Source organism: Helianthus annuus, chromosome 16 (assembly GCF_002127325.2).
Source record: "Helianthus annuus cultivar XRQ/B chromosome 16, HanXRQr2.0-SUNRISE, whole genome shotgun sequence".
NCBI classification, from domain to species: domain Eukaryota; kingdom Viridiplantae; phylum Streptophyta; class Magnoliopsida; order Asterales; family Asteraceae; genus Helianthus; species Helianthus annuus.
The window spans coordinates 53792058-53815099 of record NC_035448.2 but is presented as its reverse complement, the minus strand read 5'-3'; the positions used below and the strand labels follow the sequence as shown (position 1 = coordinate 53815099).

The following is a 23042-nucleotide window of genomic DNA, read 5'->3' as shown; positions in this document are numbered from 1 at the left end:
TCTCTTGCTGTTTCTATAGCTTTTTGAAAACCTGTAAAGCCTTTGTAAATTGGATTGGGGCATTGGATATGTTTAGCCACAGTTTCCCATTTATTAAAAATACCAATTTTTGTGCCTCGAAATATGACATAATGGGTAAACTTAGGCCTCTGTGGTTTCTCAGGTGTTTTACTGCTTTGTTCATAAAAATAAATGTTTAATGCATTTAACACATGGACTTTAAAGGTTGAGGCCTGCGGCATAGTTTGAATATGCCACAGGTTATCTAGTAAACACTGTTGTTTTTCTGTTAACTGCATCCCAATAATTGGACGAAACTTTGTATTGGGATCATCACATCTTTGCAATGCATAATTACCAAAGGTGATAACCGCATTTTGTGTATTCTGTGATTGAGAGCTTGCCCTTTGTGTAAAATGCCTATTTTTTGGAGGACGAACATTTGTAGCCTTTGATTGACTCGGGTTGTAAAACTGTGTAATATTGTTGAGATCTGTTAGTGTTGCAGGCAGTTGTCTAAAATTCTGTGTTCTTGCTGCTTGTATTGACTGGCTCATGAGTTTCTCTGTTTTCTCTTCTTCAGATGATGTATTCATTGGAGATGATTTTATAGGCGGTGTAGGATGTACAAGTATTGCCTTTCCTTTATCTTTTTTCCTGTCCATCTAAAAGCAACAATCTGTTAATATTACGAGATAATATATCGGCTATCCCATTATTTTTCCCTTTAATATGTTCAAAATTTATTTGATATCCACTTCCTTGGATAATATTTTGTAAATTAACCCATCGGGTCCTGTTTATCTTTTTACTTTGATCATTCTTTATAAATTTTACAATAGCCTCACAATCAGTTCTTACTGTAAATTCTTTGTGAAGAAAGAGTTTGAATTTTTCTAATGCGTATATTAATGCCTGTATTTCAAAATCAATACTAGTCCAACTTGTTTTGTTTTGAAAATTACCGCTTGCATAAGCACAAATTTTCTCTTCTTGCTTAGGACTATATTTACTTGGTTTGCAGAGAAGAACTGCTCCCCATCCTTCTTTGCATCCATCTGTCTCAATAATTATGTAATCTGTAACAAGTGGTAATTCTAGTGGTTTAATATTTTTAATTGCCATTTTAATTTCTTTAACTAGTTTTATGTCTTCTGAATTAAAGTACCTTTGGCCATTTTTTGTTGTTTTACTGTATAAAGGCCCTACTAACTTTGATAAATTTGGAACAAATTTTCTAGCATAATTCACCAGTCCTAGAAAGGCTTGTATTTGTTTTAAGTTTTCAAATTTTTCTGGGAAATCAAGTATCTTTGTAGAGATATGTGATTGTAATTCTATTTTTCTATTACCTATTTCTAATCCTAAGAAAGATATTTTTCTTTTAAATAGTTCCATTTTTCGTTTGGAAACTACTATTCCATTCTTTTTTATTTCTTCAAACACCTGTTGTAAATGTTTTTCATGTTCTTGTACTGTTTGGCTTGCTACAAGTATATCATCAATATATACTAAACAAAAGTCATATTTTAAGAAAATACTATCCATAAATCTTTGAAAAATTGAAGGAGCGTTCTTTAGCCCAAAGCTAAGGACATTCCATTCAAACTGTTCTTCTGAGCATGTAAAAGCTGTCCATGGCTTAAAACTTTCTTCAAGTTTTAACTGATTATATCCTGACTTTAAATCAAATTTTGAAAAAACCTTCTTTTTCTGTATAAGATTTAATAAAGTGTCTTTATTGGGAATATTATATCCATCATCTACTGTATTATCGTTTAGTCTTTTGTAATTGTATACTATTCTTGCTTTACCTCTTTTTATTTCACTATGGTTTCTTACTATAAAGGCTGCTGATCTATGAGGACTTTCTGATTTTTTAATTAATCCTTGGCTAATCATTTCAGGGATTTGTTTTTTAAATTCTTCTTTGTCTAAAGGACTATATTCTACATTAGCAGTTCTTATAGTAATATCTGGATTTTTTAGTTTAAACTTACATATGTATTTTATATGTGATTTTGTAATATCTTCACCTATAAGACCAACTTTTTCTAAGTGTAAAATCATAGGGTGATTTATACTTTTTGTAATATCTTTTCCTTTTTCTACTTCATGACTTAAAAAGTCTGTTAACAATTTTATAGTTTCATTTTCTATTGGATTATTTCTTTTTTGTTGCCTTAAAAATTCTAAACTTCCTTGACCACCACGCTTCTGTGCAATCTTTGATATATTGTTATACCTTGTTGTCGGGATTGTATAGATTTGTTTACTGAGTGTAATAAAGTTTCTATTCACTGTAACAGAACCATTTAAAGCAAATAAAAAATTTAATCCTAGCACAAAGTCTTTTGACTGTATATATGCTGGGTTTATATTTACTTGTGGTATGTCGTACTTTATGCTATAATTGTTTGTAAAATCTAAAAACTGTATTCCTGTAGGTTCTAAGTAGTGTGTTATTCCAACTAATCTATTTTCAATTGTTCTACTTACAACTTTATATTTTAATTCCTTATGGTATTGTTCTGGTACTAGACTATGTGATATTAGACTTTTTGTTGCTCTTGTATCAACTAATGCTGTTAAGTCTAAAAATTTATTATTATCAAGCCATAAATGGCATTGTATATTGATCATATTTATAGATCCTTGAGTCTGTATAAATACTTGTTCCTCAGGTACTTCTGTCGACAGTTGACTTAACTCTTCTATTATTTTAGCTCCTATCTTTCTTTCTAGTTCTATAATTTTATTGTCTATATCTCTTAACTTTAGACTGTGTAATTCAGTTGCTAATTCTAACTTATTTAATCTTTCTATAATTATGTTGGTACTTGTATCTATAGTTTTTGATGTAGTACCTACATCTATGTTATGTAATTTCTTTATACAAATGCAACATATTTCCTGAAAGCATATATTACATTGTGACCTTTTTTCTATACTAGGATAATATCCACAATTAGAGCATTTTATATAATTATTACCTCTTTGATGTACCCAGTTATGTTGACATTCCTCTATATTCATGTATGTGTAAGTGACCTTGGTTATTGGATTTTTGTCTTCACTGTATATGCTATAGACTGACTCATTGTCTGATTCGTCTGTTTTAATAGCTTCTATTTCATAATTGTGTAGCTGTTCCACTAAGCTAGCCCTTTCTATGTTCTTATTTTTATTAGGACATTTGTTAGCTAAATGTTGTTCTTCTCCACATATAAAACATTTACATCTTCTTGTTTGAGGCTTTCTAACATATTTGTTTTTGTTATAATTTGCTTTGTAATTTTTGTTATAAGTAGTGCTTTTTCTTATATTTTTCTTTTTATCATAAAACCCATAGGCTTGGGGTGTGTAGATTGCTGTTTTACAGAATGCATATGCATTTCTTTTTAATTGTTCTTGTAAAGCTACTTCTTTGCATTTATCTTCTAGTATTCCAAATGTATAAGTTATTCTAGGTCCTATTCCAAGATTGTGGTGTTCTCCATATATTGTCTTCCATGACTCATGTATATTTTTTCCTAAATCTCCTGGTAGTTTTATAAAATATTTATCACATAGATCATCATCCATTGCTTTTCCTGTTTGTAATAGCAATCTTGTAAAATCTAGTGTAAATTCATTTATGTATTTCATATCAGCTATACTTAATTGTTCTAGATTTCTAATAGCTGTATCTTGTATTAGGCTATTATTTTTTGCTGGATCAACTCCTAATATAAGTGTTCTGCTTTGTGATGTGAAATTATAAGGATTATCTCCTAAAGCTTTTAAATTGTTAATTTCTGCTGAATCTTGTGCTTTTTTACTTTGCCAGATTCCTAGGGCTATTGGTCCTAGTGTAGTTTCTAGATAGGAAAACATGTCCACACCATCTTTTTTATTTGTTTCCCACATTCTAACTAATGTTCGTTCCCATGTTAACACTTCATCTATCCATAGTTGGGGTTTTTGCTCTTCTAATAACAACATATTCCCACTGTATGTTTGTCCTATTGGTAACCTGCTACCTCTTCCTCTTAATGTTGATTCTTGACTGTAATCTATTGATGGTTGTGTCCAGGGTTCTCTTCCTAAGGTTTCATGTGAAGTTCTATTACTAGAATCTCCACTCCATTCCATTCTAGGTCTTTTTCGTTGTAATTCTTCTTTTGTTGCCATATATGCTTGTTCATGTTTATAAAACTCTATTAATATTGTTTTTCCCTGTAAAATGCTTTCTACTAATGGTAAATTATAGAATTCTTGTAATTTTTTATAGCTTTCTTCATAGGTCATACCTAGGTATGTTATACATTCTATTATCATATTATCTACTTCTTCTTGTATATTTAATTCTGTAAATTTTCTATCTATTATTTGTTCTATTGTTTTATTAATTTCCTCCGTTTTAAAACCTGTTAACTCCTCGTCTTCATAATCTATTAGAGTGTAATCCATATATTCCTCTTTAAATTTTAAGAAATCTGTGTTTATCTCGTCTTTATTTTCTGTATCGTATATTGGGTTTATTTCATCCTCCTCTAGTTGTTGTATATTCATAAAACTATATTCCATAGTATTTTCATTATTTTCTTCATTTGTAGTTTCTTTAAAATCTGTAAATCTTAAACTTTGTTTACCATCTGATCCTTCATATATAAAACTCCTCTTTGGAATTAAAACTGTTTTTTCATTTTCTTGAAGATCGTTTATATTCCATTCGAAACCTGTTAATTGTTCGGGATCTATTTTAATTGGTTCTATCATTTGTATAGATTTTGATGCTACTGCCTTAACTATCCCATCTATGTTTACCTTGTATTTCATTCCTGAACTGTTACTAGCCTTTCCTAGTACTCCTACACTTATAACTATATTGTTTCTATCGTAATTTTCATATCCTTTTGTTTGTAAAGCTATTTTTATATTTTGCAAATCTCTTATGTCTTTTAATATTCCTGGTGTGCAATAGAATAAGGCTGTATTTTGGCTTAAGTCAACTTCCATTCCTGATATTATGGCTTTTTTCATTTCTGTTTTCCAACTTTTATCTAATATTAGTGCCAATAGTTTAGTTCCTAAATTCTTTCATCCTAAAGCTTTAATGCCTATGACGATTAATCCTGTATGTACAAAGTGTTTACCAGAGTGTTTAATTCTTTGTATAGTTTCTGGTGATAATAAATCTATAGTTACTGTTTTATCTAGAACTCTGAGACTTTCTTCTCTAGTACTTCTTATTAATGTTGTATTTACATTAAATATACCCGTTTGATATAATTTTTTTGGGTTTAATATGTCTAATTGGTGTTGATTATATAAATCCATATTTCTGTCTACATCTATTTCTTCTTCTATTTGTACTATCTGTTTATTACTATTAGACCCTGATCTTCGTCTAAGTATCCGATTTAAAAATGTTTCAGATGTAATTATATCTTGTATACTACTTGTTGAATTTCTAGCTTCTTGTATAGATCTACTTCTTCTTGAAATTTGGTTATTCATTTTCGAGGTTGCCAATGTTTATATGGTGTTGGTTTTTTAATAATTTTTATATCTTCGATGTTAAGCTTATTTATAGCGTCTGAGATTTTATCTACTTCTATTTGTATATTATTATTTTGTATATTTTCTGTTTGTTTTTCTAAACAACTTTTCGTTAGTTCTTTAAGTATTTGGTTGTTTTGTTCTTTTATATAATCTAAATTTTGAGTATATTTTTTAAATTCTTCTGTATATACCGAAATCTTTTCAAGTAACTGTTTATTAATTATGGAATCTTTCTGTAGGTTACAACCGAGATTTATTACTAGATCTGTTAAAGCGTTTAGATGTGGGTTATCTGTATGTAGACTATGTTTACAATTATCTTTAATTCTGCAAATAAAACTATAATTTTCTGTATTAATATTTTTAAGGCTGGGTTTTTCAGTAAACTCTAAATTCAAGAATTTGAATTTTTTGAATGGCGAAGGTGATTGAGAGTTCTCTATGGTTTAATAAATTCCGACTCCTTAGCTTTAATTCCTACCCTTAGTCTCTTACTAGATATTCTTATATTCCAGTTTTTAAGATGATTAATATGAATCTAGTTCTAATATTTATTATATAATACCATAGAACCTCATCCAATTTGTTACCAAAGCAATAAACATTTTCCATAATCTTCACCTGAGAGAGTTCCCCACAAAAGGTTTTGGGCATTCATAGCCAGTAAAAATATGGGGCTTGTCTCAGTCTTTTAGATTTTAGGAAAGCCTTTGCTCTGATACCATATCAGAGGGGGTATATACTAATTTTTAGAATTTTTTATTAGTATACACAGAAATATAAATATAAACATAAATATGTAAAAATAAATATAAACAGAAATATATAAGAAAAGAAAGAACAGTAAAAAGTAAAAATATTACAGTAAAAAGTAAATAAGGGGGGTAATAAAAAATTTCTTACAGTGGGTAACAAGAAAATGGCTCCTGAATGTGAAGGCAGAAGCTTGAGTAAAACTTGAGACTTATGCACAGCGGAGTGAACAAGGGGTAACAAAAGGTAAAAAAGACCCTGAATGTGAAGGCAGAAGCTTGAGTAAAACTTGAGACTTATGCACAGCGGAGTGAACAAGGGGTAACAAAAGGTAAAAAAGACTCTTTTTTTTTGTGGAATATGATATGAAGAACAATGAACAAAACTAAGGGGCTAGGAGGTTAGGCTAAGGAGTGACGGAGAGGATTTTAGTATGCCATAAGGATGAATGAGAATGCAAGAAATTTCTATTGAATTCTGGGATGATATTTACAACTGCATTCTATGCCTTATATAGGCAAAAAGAAAAGCTATCTTACAAACAAAACACTATACATATTGCTCTAGTGTCAGAAAAATAAACGGATACAAATAAAAGAAAGAAAAAGACAATAGGCACTATCTACAATAATGGATTCTTTTTCAGATGCATGTGCTGGGCAACAATCTGTCTAGAAATGCTGTGTACACCTGTCTCTTTGGGTCAATGCTTTCATCATGTCTTTTTAGAAATCTCTGTGTGTTGAGTCTATGGACTGTGGGCTTCCAGGGTCTGAGTCCGGTTCCTGGTCATCTTCAATATTGATTATGTGATCAATTTTAAGAGATTCCCCTTCTCCCACAAATGGTAGTAACATACTCCATTTGGAGGATGTGTAAATCTGAACATAATGCCCTTCACCTGACAATTTAAAGTCTAACCATTGCAAACTTTTGGGAATTTCTGGGGTTTTTTGATGTGTTTTGATAAAATTGTTTAAGGCTTCTGTATCTTCTTTACTCCCATCCTTTAACCATGGTAACTTACCAAAGTCTATATTGTAGTTTACAAATTTGTCTCTTAAGGAGTATTTATAATCTTCAGTATCTCTAATAAAAATCCTTTTTCTAGCTGGCATGTATGTATAAGCATCTGTATATGGGAGAGAAGAGAATATCTTGCAGGAGATTGTAGGGCATAATGCTCTGATAGCAATATTGCCTGCTATGATTACCATCTTTTAAACAAAATGGGTGAAAAGATGGTAATCATAGCAGGCAATATTGCTATCAGAGCATTATGCCCTAAAATCTCCTGCAAGATATTCTCTTCTCTCCCATATACAGATGCTTATACATACAGACCAACTAGAAAAAAGGATTTTTATCAAAGATACTGAAGATTATAAATACTCCTTAAGAGACAAATTTGTAAACTACAATATAGACTTTGGTAAGTTACCATGGTTAAAGGATGGGAGTAAAGAAAATACAGAAGCCTTAAACAATTTTATCAAAACACATCAAAAAACCCCAGAAATTCCCAAAAGTTTGCAATGGTTAGACTTTAAATTGTCAGGTGAAGGGCATTATGTTCAGATTTACACATCCTCCAAATGGAGTATGTTACTACCATTTGTGGGAGAAGGGGAATCTCTTAAAATTGATCACATAATCCATATCGAAGATGACCAGGAACCGGACTCAGACCCTGGAAGCCCACAGTCCATAGACTCAACACACAGAGATTTCTAAAAAGACATGATGAAAGCATTGACCCAAAGAGACAGGTGTACACAGCATTTCTAGACAAATTGTTGCCCAGCACATGCATCTGAAAAAGAATCCATTATTGTAGATAGTGCCTATTGTCTTTTTCTTTCTTTTATTTGTATCCGTTTATTTTTCTGACACTAGAGCAATATGTATAGTTTTTTTGTTTTTAAGATAGCTTTTCTTTTTGCCTATATAAGGCATAGAATGCAGTTGTAAATATCATCCCAGAATTCAATAGAAATTTCTTGCATTCTCATTCATCCTTATGGCACACTAAATTCCTCTCCGTCACTCCTTAGCCAAACCTCCTAGCCCCTTAGTTTTGTTCATTGTTCTTCATATCATATTCCACCAAAAAAAAGAGTCTTTTTTTACCTTTTGTTACCCCTTGTTCACTCCGCTGTGCATAAGTCTCAAGTTTTACTCAAGTTTCTGCCTTCACATTCAGGGTCTTTTTTACCTTTTGTTACCCCTTGTTCACTCCGCTGTGTATAAGTCTCAAGTTTTACTCAAGCTTTTGCCTTCACATTCAGGAGCCATTTTCTTGTTACCCACTGTAAGAAATTTTTTATTACCCCCCCCCCCCTATTTACTTTTTACTGTAATATTTTTACTTTTTACTGTTCTTTCTTTTCTTATATATTTCTGTTTATATTTCCTTTTACATATTTATGTTTATATTTATATTTCTGTGTATACTAATAAAAAATTCTAAAAATTAGTGTATACCCCCTCTGATATGGTATCAGAGCAAAGGCTTTCCTAAAATCTAAAAGACTGAGACAAGCCCCATATTTTTACTGGCTATGAATGCCCAAAACCTTTTGTTGGGAACTCTCTCAGGTGAAGATTATGGGAAATGTTTATTGCTTTGGTAACAAATTGGATGAGGTTCTATGGTATTATATAATAAATATTAGAACTGGATTCATATTAATCATCTTAAAAACTGGAATATAAGAATATCTAACAAGAAACTAAGGGTAGGAATTAAAGCTAAGGAGTCGGAATTTATTAAACCATAGAGAACTCTCAATCATCTTCGCCATTCAAAAAATTTGAATTCTTGAATTTAGAGTTTGCTGAAAAACCCAGCCTTAAAAATATTAATACAGAAAATTATAGTTTTATTAGCAGAATTAAAGATAATTATAAACGTAGTCTACATACAGATAACCCACATCTAAACGCTTTAACAGATCTAGTAATAAATCTCGGTTGTAACCTACAGAAAGATTCCATAATTAATAAACAGTTACTTGAAAAGATTTCGGTATATACAGAAGAATTTAAAAAATATTCTCAAAATTTAGATTATATAAAAGAACAAAACAACCAAATACTTAAAGAACTAAAGAAAAGTTGTTTAGAAAAACAAACAGAAAATATACAAAATAATAATATACAAATAGAAGTAGATAAAATCACAGACGCTATAAATAAGCTTAACATCGAAGATATAAAAATTATTAAAAAACCAACACCATATAAACATTGGCAACCTCGAAAATGAATAACCAAATTTCAAGAAGAAGTAGATCTATACAAGAAGCTAGAAATTCAACAAGTAGTATACAAGATATAATTATATCTGAAACATTTTTAAATCGGATACTTAGACGAGGATCAGGGTCTAATAGTAATAAACAGATAGTACAAATAGAAGAAGAAATAGATGTAGACAGAAATATGGATTTGTATAATCAACACTAATTAGACATATTAAACCCAAAAAAATTATATCAAACGGGTATATTTAATGTAAATACAACATTAATAAGAAGTACTAGAGAAGAAAGTCTCAGAGTTCTAGATAAAACAGTAACTATAGATTTATTATCACCAGAAACTATACAAAGAATTAAACACTCTGGTAAACACTTTGTACATACAGGATTAATCGTCATAGGCATTAAAGCTTTAGGACGAAAGAATTTAGGAACTAAACTATTGGCACTAATATTAGATAAAAGTTGGAAAACAGAAATGAAAAAAGCCATAATATCAGGAATGGAAGTTGACTTAAGCCAAAATACAGCCTTATTCTATTGCACACCAGGAATATTAAAAGACATAAGAGATTTGCAAAATATAAAAATAGCTTTACAAACAAAAGGATATGAAAATTACGATGGAAACAATATAGTTATAAGTGTAGGAGTACTAGGAAAGGCTAGTAACAGTTCAGGAATGAAATACAAGGTAAACATAGATGGGATAGTTAAGGCAGTAGCATCAAAATCTATACAAATGATAGAACCAATTAAAATAGATCCCGAACAATTAACAGGTTTAGAATGGAATATAAACGTTCTTCAAGAAAATGAAAAAAACATTTTTAATTCCAAATAGGAGTTTTATATATGAAGGATCAGATGGTAAACAAAGTTTAAGATTTACAGATTTTAAAGAAACTACAAATGAAGAAAATAATGAAAATACTATGGAATATAGTTTTATGAATATACAACAACTAGAGGAGGATGAAATAAACCCAATATACGATACAGAAAATGAAGACGAGGTAAACACATATTTCTTAAAATTTAAAGAGGAATATATGGATTACACTCTAATAGATTATGAAGACGAGGAGTTAACAGGTTTTAAAACGGAGGAAATTAACAAAACAATAGAACAAATAATAGATTGAAAATTTACAGAATTAAATATACAAGAAGAAGTAGATAATATGATAATAGAATGTATAACAGACCTAGGTATGACCTATGAAGAAAGCTATAAAAAATTACAAGAATTCTATAATTCACCATTAGTAGAAAACATTTTACAGGGAAAAACAATGTTAATAGAGTTTTATAAACATGAACAAGCATATATGGCAGCAAAAGAAGAATTACAAGGAAAAAGACCTAGAATGGAATGGAGTGGAGATTCTAGTAATAGAACTTCACATGAAACCTTAGGAAAAGAACCCTGGACACAACCATCAATAGATTACAGTCAAGAATCAACATTAAGAGGAAGAGGTAGCAGGTTACCAATAGGACAAGCATACAGTGGGAATATGTTGTTATTAGAACAGCAAAAACCCCAACTATGGATAGATGAAGTGTTAACATGGGAACAAACAGTAGTTAGAATGCGGGAAACAAATAAAAAAGATAGTGTGGACATGTTTTCCTATCTAGAAACTACACTAGGACCAATAGCCCTAGGAATCTGGCAAAGTAAAAAAGCACAAGATTCAGCAGAAATTAACAATTTAAAAGCTTTAGGAGATAATCCTTATAATTTCACATCACAAAGCAGAACACTTATATTAGGAGTTGATCCAGCAAAAAATAATAGCCTAATACAAGATACAGCTATTAGAAATCTAGAACAATTAAGTATAGCTGATATGAAATACATAAATGAATTTACACTAGATTTTACAAGATTACTATCACAAACAGGAAAAGCAATGGATGATGATCTATGTGATAAATATTTTATAAAACTACCAGGAGATTTAGGAAAAAATATACATGAGTCATGGAAGACAATATATGGAGAACACCACAATCTTGGAATAGGACCTAGAATAACTTATACATTTGGAATACTAGAAGATAAATGCAAAGAAGTAGCTTTACAAGAACAATTAAAAAGAAATGCATATGCATTCTGTAAAACAGCAATCTACACACCCCAAGCCTATGGGTTTTATGATAAAAAGAAAAATATAAGAAAAAGCACTACTTATAACAAAAATTACAAAGCAAATTATAACAAAAACAAATATGTTAGAAAGCCTCAAACAAGAAGATGTAAATGTTTTATATGTGGAGAAGAACAACATTTAGCTAACAAATGTCCTAATAAAAATAAGAACATAGAAAGGGCTAGCTTAGTGGAACAGCTACACGATTATGAAATAGAAACTATTAAAACAGACGAATCAGACAATGAGTCAGTCTATAGCATATACAGTGAAGACGAAAAACCAATAACCAAGGTCACTTACACATACATGAATATAGAGGAATGTCAACATAACTGGGTACATCAAAGAGGTAATAATTATATAAAATGCTCTAATTGTGGATATTATCCTAGTATAGAAAAAAGGTCACAATGTAATATATGCTTTCAGGAAGTATGTTGCATTTGTATAAAGAAATTACATAACATAGATGTAGGTACTACATCAAAAACTATAGATACAAGTACCAACATAATTATAGAAAGATTAAATAAGTTAGAATTAGCAACTGAATTACACAGTCTAAAGTTAAGAGATATAGACAATAAAATTATATAACTAGAAAGAAAGATAGGAGCTAAAATAATAGAAGAGTTAAGTCAACTGTCGACAGAAGTACCTGAGGAACAAGTATTTATACAGACTCAAGGATCTATAAATATGATCAATATACAATGTCGTTTATGGCTTGATAATAATAAATTTTTAGACTTAACAGCATTAGTTGATACAGGAGCAACAAAAAGTCTAATATCACATAGTCTAGTACCAGAACAATACCATAAGGAATTAAAATATAAAGTTGTAAGTAGAACAATCGAAAATAGATTAGTTGGAATAACACACTACTTAGAACCTGTAGGAATACAGTTTTTAGACAATTATAGCATAAAGTACGACATACCACAAGTAAATATAAACCCAGCATATATACAGTCAAAAGACTTTGTGCTAGGATTAAATTTTTTATTTGCTTTAAATGGTTCTGTTATAGTGAATAGAAACTTTATTACACTCAGTAAACAAATCTACACAATCCCGACAACAAGGTATAACAATATATCAAAGATTGCACAGAAGCATGGTGGTCAAGGAAGTTTAGAATTTTTAAGGCAACAAAAAAGAAATAATCCAATAGATAATGAAACTATAAAATTGTTAACAGACTTTTTAAGTCATGAAGTAGAAAAAGGAAAAGATATTACAAAAAGTATAAATCACCCTATGATTTTACACTTAGAAAAAGTTGGTCTTATAGGTGAAGATATTACAAAATCACATATAAAATACATATGTAAGTTTAAACTAAAAAATCCGGATATTACTATAAGAACTGCTAATGTAGAATATAGTCCTTTAGACAAAGAAGAATTTAAAAAAACAAATCCCTGGAATGATTAGCCAAGGATTAATTAAAAAATCAGAAAGTCCTCATAGATCAGCAGCCTTTATAGTAAGAAACTATAGTGAAATAAAAAGAGGTAAAGCAAGAATAATATACAATTACAAAAGACTAAACGATAATACAGTAGATGATGGATATAATATTCCCAATAAAGACACTTTATTAAAACTTATACAGAAAAAGAAGGTTTTTTTCAAAATTTGATTTAAAGTCAGGATATAATCAGTTAAAACTTGAAGAAAGTTTTAAGCCATGGACAGCTTTTACATGCTCAGAAGGACAGTTTGAATGGAATGTCCTTAGCTTTGGGCTAAAGAACGCTCCTTCAATTTTCAAAGATTTATGGATAGTATTTTCTTAAAATATGACTTTTGTTTAGTATATATTGATGATATACTTGTAGCAAGCCAAACAGTACAAGAACATGAAAAACATTTACAACAGGTGGTTGAAGAAATAAAAAAGAATGGAATAGTAATTTCCAAACGAAAAATGGAACTATTTAAAAGAAAAATATCTTTCTTAGGATTAGAAATAGGTAATGGAAAAATGGAATTACAATCACATATCTCTACAAAGATACTTGATTTCTCAGAAAAATTTGAAAACTTAAAACAAATACAAGCCTTTCTAGGACTGGTCAATTATGCTAGAAAATTTGTTTCAAATTTATGAAAGTTAGTAGGCCTTTATACAGTAAAACAACAAAAAATGGCCAAAGGTACTTTAATTCAGAAGACATAAAACTAGTTAAAGAAATTAAAATGGCAATTAAAAATATTAAACCACTAGAATTACCACTTGTTACAGATTACATAATTATTGAGACAGATGGATGCAAAGAAGGATGGGGAGCAGTTCTTCTCTGCAAACCAAGTAAATATAGTCCTAAGCAAGAAGAGAAAATTTGTGCTTATGCAAGCGGTAATTTTCAAAACAAAACAAGTTGGACTAGTATTGATTTTGAAATACAGGCATTAATATATGCATTAGAAAAATTCAAACTCTTTCTTCACAAAGAATTTACAGTAAGAACTGATTGTGAGGGTATTGTAAAATTCATAAAGAATGATCAAAGTAAAAAAGATAAACAGGACCCGATGGGTTAATTTACAAAATATTATCCAAGGAAGTGGATATGAAATAAATTTTGAACATATTAAAGGGAAAAATAATGGGATAGCCGATATGTTATCTCGTAATATTAACAGATTGTTGCTTTTAGATGGACAGGAAAAAAGATAAAGGAAAGGCAATACTTGTACATCCTACACAGCCTATAAAATCATCTCCAATGAATACATCATCTGAAGAAGAGAAAACAGAGAAACTCATGAGCCAGTCAATACAAGCAGCAAGAAGACAGAATTTTAGACAACTGCCTGCAACACTAACAGATCCAACAATATTACACAGTTTTACAACCCGAGTCAATCAAAGGCTACAAATGTTCGTCCTCCAAAAAATAGGCATTTTACACAAAGGGCAAGCTCTCAATCACAGAATACACAAAATGCGGTTATCACCTTTGGTAATTATGCATTGCAAAGATGTGATGATCCCAATACAAAGTTTCGTCCAATTATTGGGATGCAGTTAACAGAAAAACAACAGTGTTTACTAGATAACCTGTGGCATATTCAAACTATGCCTCAGGCCTCAACCTTTAAAGTCCAGGTGTTAAATGCATTAAACATTTATTTTTATGAACAAAGCAGTAAAACACCTGAGAAACCACAGAGGCCTAAGTTTACCCATTATGTCATATTTCGAGGCACAAAAATTGGTATTTTTAATAAATGGGAAACTGTGGCTAAACATATCCAATGCCCCAATCCAATTTACAAAGGCTTTACAGGTTTTCAAAAAGCTATAGAAACAGCAAGAGAACATTTTGGGGTAAGTGGCTTTTACATAGAACCTGAAGAGGTTCAAACATTTGCAGAAATGGCTAAAATTAAGCCAGAACAAATAATTAAAAATCAAGAAGAGCTAATCACTGAGTTACAAGATCAGCTTGTACAACAAGGAAAAAATACACACTCTATACAAGAAAAGATTGAAAATAGTTTGTTAAAACAAAAAGTTAGTATTCTCGAAACAAAATATGAACAGGTGTTACAAAAACTTCAAGAAAAAGAAACAAACACAGTCTTAAACAGAAGCTATGATTCATTCAAAGCAAGAATGATTGGTACACCATGGTGGGCATGCGTTCAACAAGTTACAGACAAGTTTCCAGAATTCAGAACGTTGGTATCATAAAAAGTTTGCACAGAATTCCCAATAACTCTGTATGAATCACAAAAACAGCTAGTAGATTTGGCATTTACAAAAGATAGTGAAAAACAAGGCTTTAAAATTGTTGAAAGAACAGATCAAGAAGGCAGAGGGACTGGATTGTTGTTAATCCAAATCCACTCACCTACAAAATTAACAGATGATCAAATCCTTCAATTTTACCATAATGGTATGATTGATCACATAGAGATAAAGACAGATGTTAGAACAACAAATCTTTTAAACAAAATGGGTGAAAAGATGGTAATCATAGCAGGCAATATTGCTATCAGAGCATTATGCCCTACAATCTCCTGCAAGATATTCTCTTCTCTCCCATATACAGATGCTTATACATACAGGCCAGCTAGAAAAAGGATTTTTATCAGAGATACTGAAGATTATAAATACTCCTTAAGAGACAAATTTGTAAACTACAATATAGACTTTGGTAAGTTACCATGGTTAAAGGATGGGAGTAAAGAAAATACAGAAGCCTTAAACAATTTTATCAAAATACATCAAAAAACCCCAGAAAGTTTGCAATGGTTAGACTTTAAATTGTCAGGTGAAGGGCATTATGTTCAGATTTACACATCCTCCAAATGGAGTATGTTACTACCATTTGTGGGAGAAGGGGAATCTCTTAAAATTGATCACATAACCAATATTGAAGATGACCAGGAACCGGACTCAGACCCTGGAAGCCCACAGTTCATAGACTCAACACACAGAGATTTCTAAAAAGACATGATGAAAGCATTGACCCAAAGAGACAGGTGTACACAGCATTTCTAGACAGATTGTTGCCCAGCGCATGCATCTGAAAAAGAATCCATTATTGTAGATAGTGCCTATTGTCTTTTTCTTTCTTTTATTTGTATCCATTTATTTTTCTGACACTAGAGCAATATATATAGTGTTTTGTTTGTAGGATAGCTTTTCTTTTTGCCTATATAAGGCATAGAATGCAGTTGTAAATATCATCCCAGAATTCAATAGAAATTTCTTGCATTCTCATTCATACTTATGGCACACTAAAATCCTCTCCGTCACTCCTTAGCCTAACCTCCTAGCCCCTTAGTTTCGTTCCTTGTTCTTCATATTATATTCCACCCAAAAAAAAAAATAGTCTTTTTTACCTTTTGTTACCCCTTGTTCACTCCGCTGTGCATAAGTCTCAAGTTTTACTCAAGCTTCTGCCTTCACATTCAGGGTCTTTTTTACCTTTTGTTACCCCTTGTTCACTCCGCTGTGCATAAGTCTCAAGTTTTACTCAAGCTTCTGCCTTCACATTCAGGAGCCATTTTCTTGTTACCCACTGTAAGAAATTTTTTATTACCCCCTTATTTACTTTTTACTGTAATATTTTTACTTTTTACTGTTCTTTCTTTCTTATATATTTCTGTTTATATTTCTTTTTACATATTTATGTTTATATTTATATTTCTGTGTATACTAATAAAAAATTTTAAAAATTAGTATATACCCCCTCTGATATGGTATCAGATATATATATATATATATATATATATATATATATATAGGTAGAGGATCCTGTAAAAAAGACCTAAAGTGTGAGAAGGGTAAGAAAGAATCTCAGCCATTAGATCTTTTGATCTAATGGTTGAGATCAATAGGGACCAAATTGTAAAATATTTTCATTAATTTGGACTGATTTGAAATATCTAGGGGCAATATAGTCTTTTAAACCCACTAGAAATTAGGTAATGCACATGTAACTTCCCCCCGTCTTTTTTAAATGTCAATAACTTTTTATACGTATCTTTTTTTTAAAAAAAAATTACACCATAATACGAGCGTTTTTTTATCTTTAATATGAGTACCATATTGCTATACTTATATAGAGAAAAAAATATGTTTTGATCAGATGTTTAGTCAATGAATTGTGTTATATACTTGCTGAATGGTGTTATATACTTGCTGAATGGTTTATATACTTACTGAATGATGTTATATACTTGTTGAATGGTGTTATATACTTGCTGAATGGTGTTATATACGTACTGAATGGTGTTATATACTTGCTGAATGTTGAATGGTGTTATATACTTGCTGAATGGTGTTAAATACTTGCTGAATGGTGTTATATACTTACTGAATGGTGTTATATACTTACTGAATGGTGTTATAAACTTGCTGAATGGTGTTATAAACTTCCTATAATTAAGGTGGCGGTTATGGGAAATTTTTAATTAATTGAATTAATGATAAAATTACTTGTTTACCCTTTTCAATTAATTTAGATCTAATGGCTGAGATTCTTTTTTACCTTTCTCACACTTTTGGTCTTTTTTACAATAACCTTACCCTATATATATATATATATATATATATATATATATATATATATTCAGGGGAGGGTTTATTGGGGAACACTAAAAAAGTGGGGAACAGCGGGGAACTGACTCAAACGAACTCCGATTGTACTCATTCCAGCGGCGTTGGAACCGGCTCGTCGAACCCTAACTAAGATCTCCTAACTCTAAACCGTAAATCCTAACTCCTAAACTCTAAACCTTAAAGCTAAAAAATAAGACTAAAATCTAAACTAAACCGTAAAATCTAAAGTATAAACCCTAAAAGCTAAACCCTAAAGGCTAAACCTAAAGCTCAACCCTAAAGCTAAACCCAAAAGCTAAACCCTAAACCCTAAAGCTAAACCCTAAACCCTAAATCTAAACCCTAAAATCCAAACCCTAATATATTTAGGGTTTAGGGGATATGATTTAGGGTTTAGGGTTAAAAGATCCTAGTTAGGGTTCGACGAACCGGTTCCAACGCCGCTGGAATGAGTCCAATCGGAGTTCCTTTGAGTCGGTTCCCCATTGTTCCCCACTTTTTAGTGTTCCCCAATGAACCTCACACTATATATATATAGGGAGAAGATCATGCGAGAACCACCTATTATTGCGAGAACCGCGAGAACCAATCTGAACACAACCAAAAATGCCTAGAAATAGCTAAAAATCACACAAATTTTTTTTAATATTTTTTATATAAAAATCGCTACTTTTCGAAGCCAAAAAAAAATTTTTTTGGCCACTAAAAGTAGCGATTTGAGCATAAAAAATACTAAAAAAAAAATTTTAGATTTTTTTTTTTTGATTTTTTTAGATTTTTTTTAGATTTTTTAGGTTTTTTGGGGGTTTAGTTTTTAGCATTTTAGCTTTGGTGGGGTGGGGGGGGGGGTTTAGGTCTTTGGGGGTGGGGGAGGGGGGTTTAGGTTTTTTTTTTTTTGTTTGGAGGGGGGGGGGGGTTAGGTTTTTTTTAGGTTTTTTGGGGGTTTTAGTTTTTAGCATTTAGCTTGGGGGGGGTTAGGTGTTTTTAGCTATTTTAGGTTGTGTTCACATTGGTTCTCGCGGTTCTCACAATAAGGGTGGTTTTCGCATAAGCCCCTCCATATATATATATATATATATAAGTTCAATGAAAGAATCCTTAAACTAAAATAGTAAAACTAGATATTAATATATAAAAAGATTCTTTATTTTTTAAAAATAGAATATTAATTAATATATATTAAAATAACTCTTTAACTTTTCTAGAAATATATTTATATATAATATAAAAACCACCAATCCCAACCCACCCACCCGTCTCTCTCTCTCTACCTCCCCCCCCCCCCCCACCCTCTCTCTCCACAAGTCCACAACCCTACCTCCACCTCCCCCTTCACCCATCACCACCCACCTCCGTCATACACCAACCTCCACCATCCATCATTGTCCACCTCGCCCGTACAAAACAATCGGGGATTGTTGGATTTATATTATATATAAAAATGTTTTAAATTTATTTAATATATATTAATTAATGTTTTGTTTTTAAAAAATTAAATCTTTTTTGTATATTAATATGTATTTTTATTTTTTTAGTTTAAGGGTTTTTTAATTAAATTTTATATATATATATATATAACTGAATAAAAAATGGTTTTTGGATGAAAATGACAACTACCAAACTATTTAGTGTGAGTTAACTGACATTGTTTAACGAAGTTAGTGGGTTGGACCAAAATGACAAAAAAAAAATGGAAAACCCATGGACACGAATAAGAAAAAAACTATTTGGATTAAAGTAACAATTTGGGAGAAACCTTAGGGACTAAAATGCCAATTTACTCTATTTTAATCTTAAACATTGTTTTGGTAAAAATTTTGTAAACTATCACTACAAGAATTAAAACCTTTGCTGGTCTGTTTAATATTTTTCTCCACAACACTATACCTAGGGGTGTTCATGGTTCGGTTTCAAACTGTGAAACCGTCCAAACCGGACATCGGTTTGGTTTCGTGGTTGGTTTTTTCTTTAACTTTCGGTCGGTTTCAAGTTTCCCAAACCGTAACAAACGGTTTGGTTTCCGGTTTATACCCAAAACCGGTCGTATAAAACCGGACCGGACCATAAGATTTAATTTATATGTTTATTTTATAGATATTTCCTATTATACATATTTGGTTATTTGTATTAGTCAAATTTTATTTTTTTCTTGTACAATAAAATCTGTTTTGTACAACAGCTAGAAAACTTATTCTAAGCTTTCCAGGTGTTTTGGTTTGAGTTTGTTATTCTCAGCATCACCTCCATTCTTGATGTTTTGGAGGCTAGGAAGCTTTTTGTATAACATATTTTATGTTTGTATCTGTTGTAGACAACTTAATTTTCTCAGGTTTATTTATTATTATTTAGAGTAAATTACTGTTTTCGTTTCTGTGGTTTAGTCAGTTTAACCATTTTTTTAAAATGGAATCTTCTAACATATCAGACCATGGGGTTGCATTTTATAACAATTTCGGCCAGTCACACTAACTTTGCTATTTTTTTACAGTTAAGTGTAAAGGTCATTAGGTCATTATATATCTTAAGGGTTGTTTTTGATAATTAAAAAGTTATTTTAATATTTAAGAGATTATTAATGTAATTACTCAAGTTTTTTTTATTATTTCGTTATTTTCACAATTATTATTAATCAATTAATCAAACATTCTACCCACTAATCCGTTAAACTCCTTTTTACAACCCATCAACCCTCGTTCCAATCCATTTATTATAACGTTTAGATAAATGGATTAAACAGGTCGTATTCAAGTACACAATATTAAGTGTGTGTCGGTTATGGTTAATGGTTTTGAAACAGATAAAAATATTAATCGAATCGAATATGAAACTAATCAACCTGCCCACCCACCCAACAGGATTTAAATCCTTCACTTACATTAGCACACTTATCGTGAATAGTTTCCCAGCAATAGAGATCTTGATGGGTGGGATGCTTGTTCTTCTGCAATTAAAGGGTCCAAAAAGTAAAATATAATTAAAAAGAAAGCAGACATATAAAAACCATTTAAAACTTTTTTTAAAGCAAAACGAATTCTTTAAATGGGCTACTGACGAAATTCACCACATCGGGATACACTCGTCTCTGAACCAGGAAAACTCTCACCTAGGGCTGAAGCCTGTAAACACTCGGCGCCGAAGGCACGACAGTGCGGTGAGGTAAAACCCGCTCAGGTCAAGGATCGAACTAGCGATCTCCCCCTATTCACCTAGTCCCCTATCATCACCAGTTGCCGCAGAAAATACCGTGTGCAGGAGAAAGAGGCATGGGAAGAGGAAGACGAAGCCAATGAGGAGAACATAAAAGCTGAAAACATAATAGTTAATCCGTTGAATAGTTGCGTGTTTGTAAAGTGTGGCGGCACCAATAAGCATGCACTCCACCATCACCATTCCTGCAAATGGCAATAAATCTTTATACATGAAACCCCCTCCATCTTCAACATCCATTCTCTCTCTCTCTATCTCTCTAATAATTTTGTATCTAGATTAGGTAGTAACAGCTTAACTACCAGCTTTGTGTTTTTGATTTTACATCAATGTCCTTCATAGTTGACCTGTGTCAAGAAGCAAATGATATTGCCTGTCACTTTATTTTAACAGTGGGGTCAACAAATTAGACAACTTTATTGTTGATGAACAGGCAAAGTTAAAGGATAGTAGGATACCACCACTTTCTTTCCCTAGCAACTCACAACAAACATCATTATCTAATTTATTTAACGAAAATGTACCTTACTAATGAAGAACTAGGTGTTTGACGTAACGTGTTGCGACGAAACGGAACAGATAACAATGTTAACAAACATTATTTGAAAATGATGCATGTTGTTAAGAAAACCAAACTATCAAAATCGGTTCAGTTTATCATCGTACCGTAAAACGATACCAAAGATTTTGAATACAACATTTTTAACTACACTTCTAACAAAATGTCCAAGGGAAAAAAAATAAACACAACTACATACTTCAGTTTAAAAAAAATTAAAGAACACAACTTATTTAAAAAATATATTAAATTAAATGATAAAGGAATATAACTTAAAAAGAAAAGAAAAAAAATTATGGATAACAAAAAGTGACAAAGGGAATATGATTTTAAAAAAGGAAAAAAAGATATATGTTAAAAGTAAATATAATATAAAGCAATATAATTTTAAAATAATAAAAAAATATAAATTATTATAAATTTGAAATTACTATTCATCGTCCTTTATCAACAATATATACTAGCTTTTTACGTCGCGTGCGACGAAACTGAGCAAATGATATTGTAAAACAAACGTCATTTGAAAATACGGCATATTGTTTAGAAAGCCAAATCATTAGAACAATTTAATTTATTATCGTACCATTTTATGATAACAAATAAATACTTTATTTTGAGCACAACTACGTTTCTAATAAAAGTTATAACGGAATGTAAGCGAAAAAATCAAGCACAATTACATACTTAAGTTTTTAGAAAAAAGATATAAACATAAATTATTAAAGAAATATCAAATTAATAGATAAATTAATATATGTTCTAAAAAAAAGAAAAAGAATTACTACAAACAAATTGGTAAAGGAAATATAAAAAAGGGAAAAAATAAAAATATGTTATTAAAGTAAATATAACAATAAACTACTATTATATATTAAATAAAAAATTAAGAAAACTATATTTATTATAAATATAAAATTACTATTTATCATTCTTCATCAACAATATATATATATATATAATATACATATATTTATTATATAATTAAAGAAATAAATTAAATTAATTGATAAAGATAATATAATTAACAAAAAAGAAAAAAAAACAATTATGGAAAACAAAAACTAAATGACAAAGAGAATATTTAAAAAAAAGAGAAAAAAGGATATATGTTCAAAGTAAATATAATATAAAGTAATATAATATTAAAGTAATAAATTATTAAATATATATATATATGTATTATAATTAGAAATTAATATTTATTATCTATATTAAATTAATTGATAAAGAAAATATAATTTAAAAAAATAAATAAATAAGAGTTATAGAAAACAAAAAGTAAATAAAAAAAGGAATGTGGTTTTCAAAAAAGGAAAAAAAGGATATATTCAAAGTAAATAGAATATAATATAAAGTAATATAATATTAGATTAATTAAATATTAAAAAACTATAAATAATTTTAAATTAGAAATTATTATTTATCGTCTTTCATCAACAATATATGTAATAGTATTCTTCCTT

General features: G+C 30.4%; 1 long non-coding RNA gene across 3 annotated transcripts; it reads right to left on the bottom strand.

Moving 5' to 3' along the window:
- Positions 1-249: 249 nt before the first annotated feature.
- On the bottom strand, positions 250-21374 carry LOC118488059. Of its 3 annotated transcripts, XR_004883529.1 has the most exons (3): positions 20917-21307; positions 20689-20754; positions 250-665 (listed from the first exon to the last, which is right to left on the bottom strand). It is a non-coding gene; the product is annotated as an uncharacterized LOC118488059 (long non-coding RNA). The 3 variants fall into 3 exon arrangements; XR_004883527.1 differs by lacking the exon at positions 250-665 and having other exon boundaries at positions 20626-20754; positions 20866-21374; XR_004883528.1 differs by lacking the exon at positions 250-665 and having other exon boundaries at positions 20626-20754; positions 20917-21357.
- Between the last annotated feature and the right edge of the window lie 1668 nt (positions 21375-23042).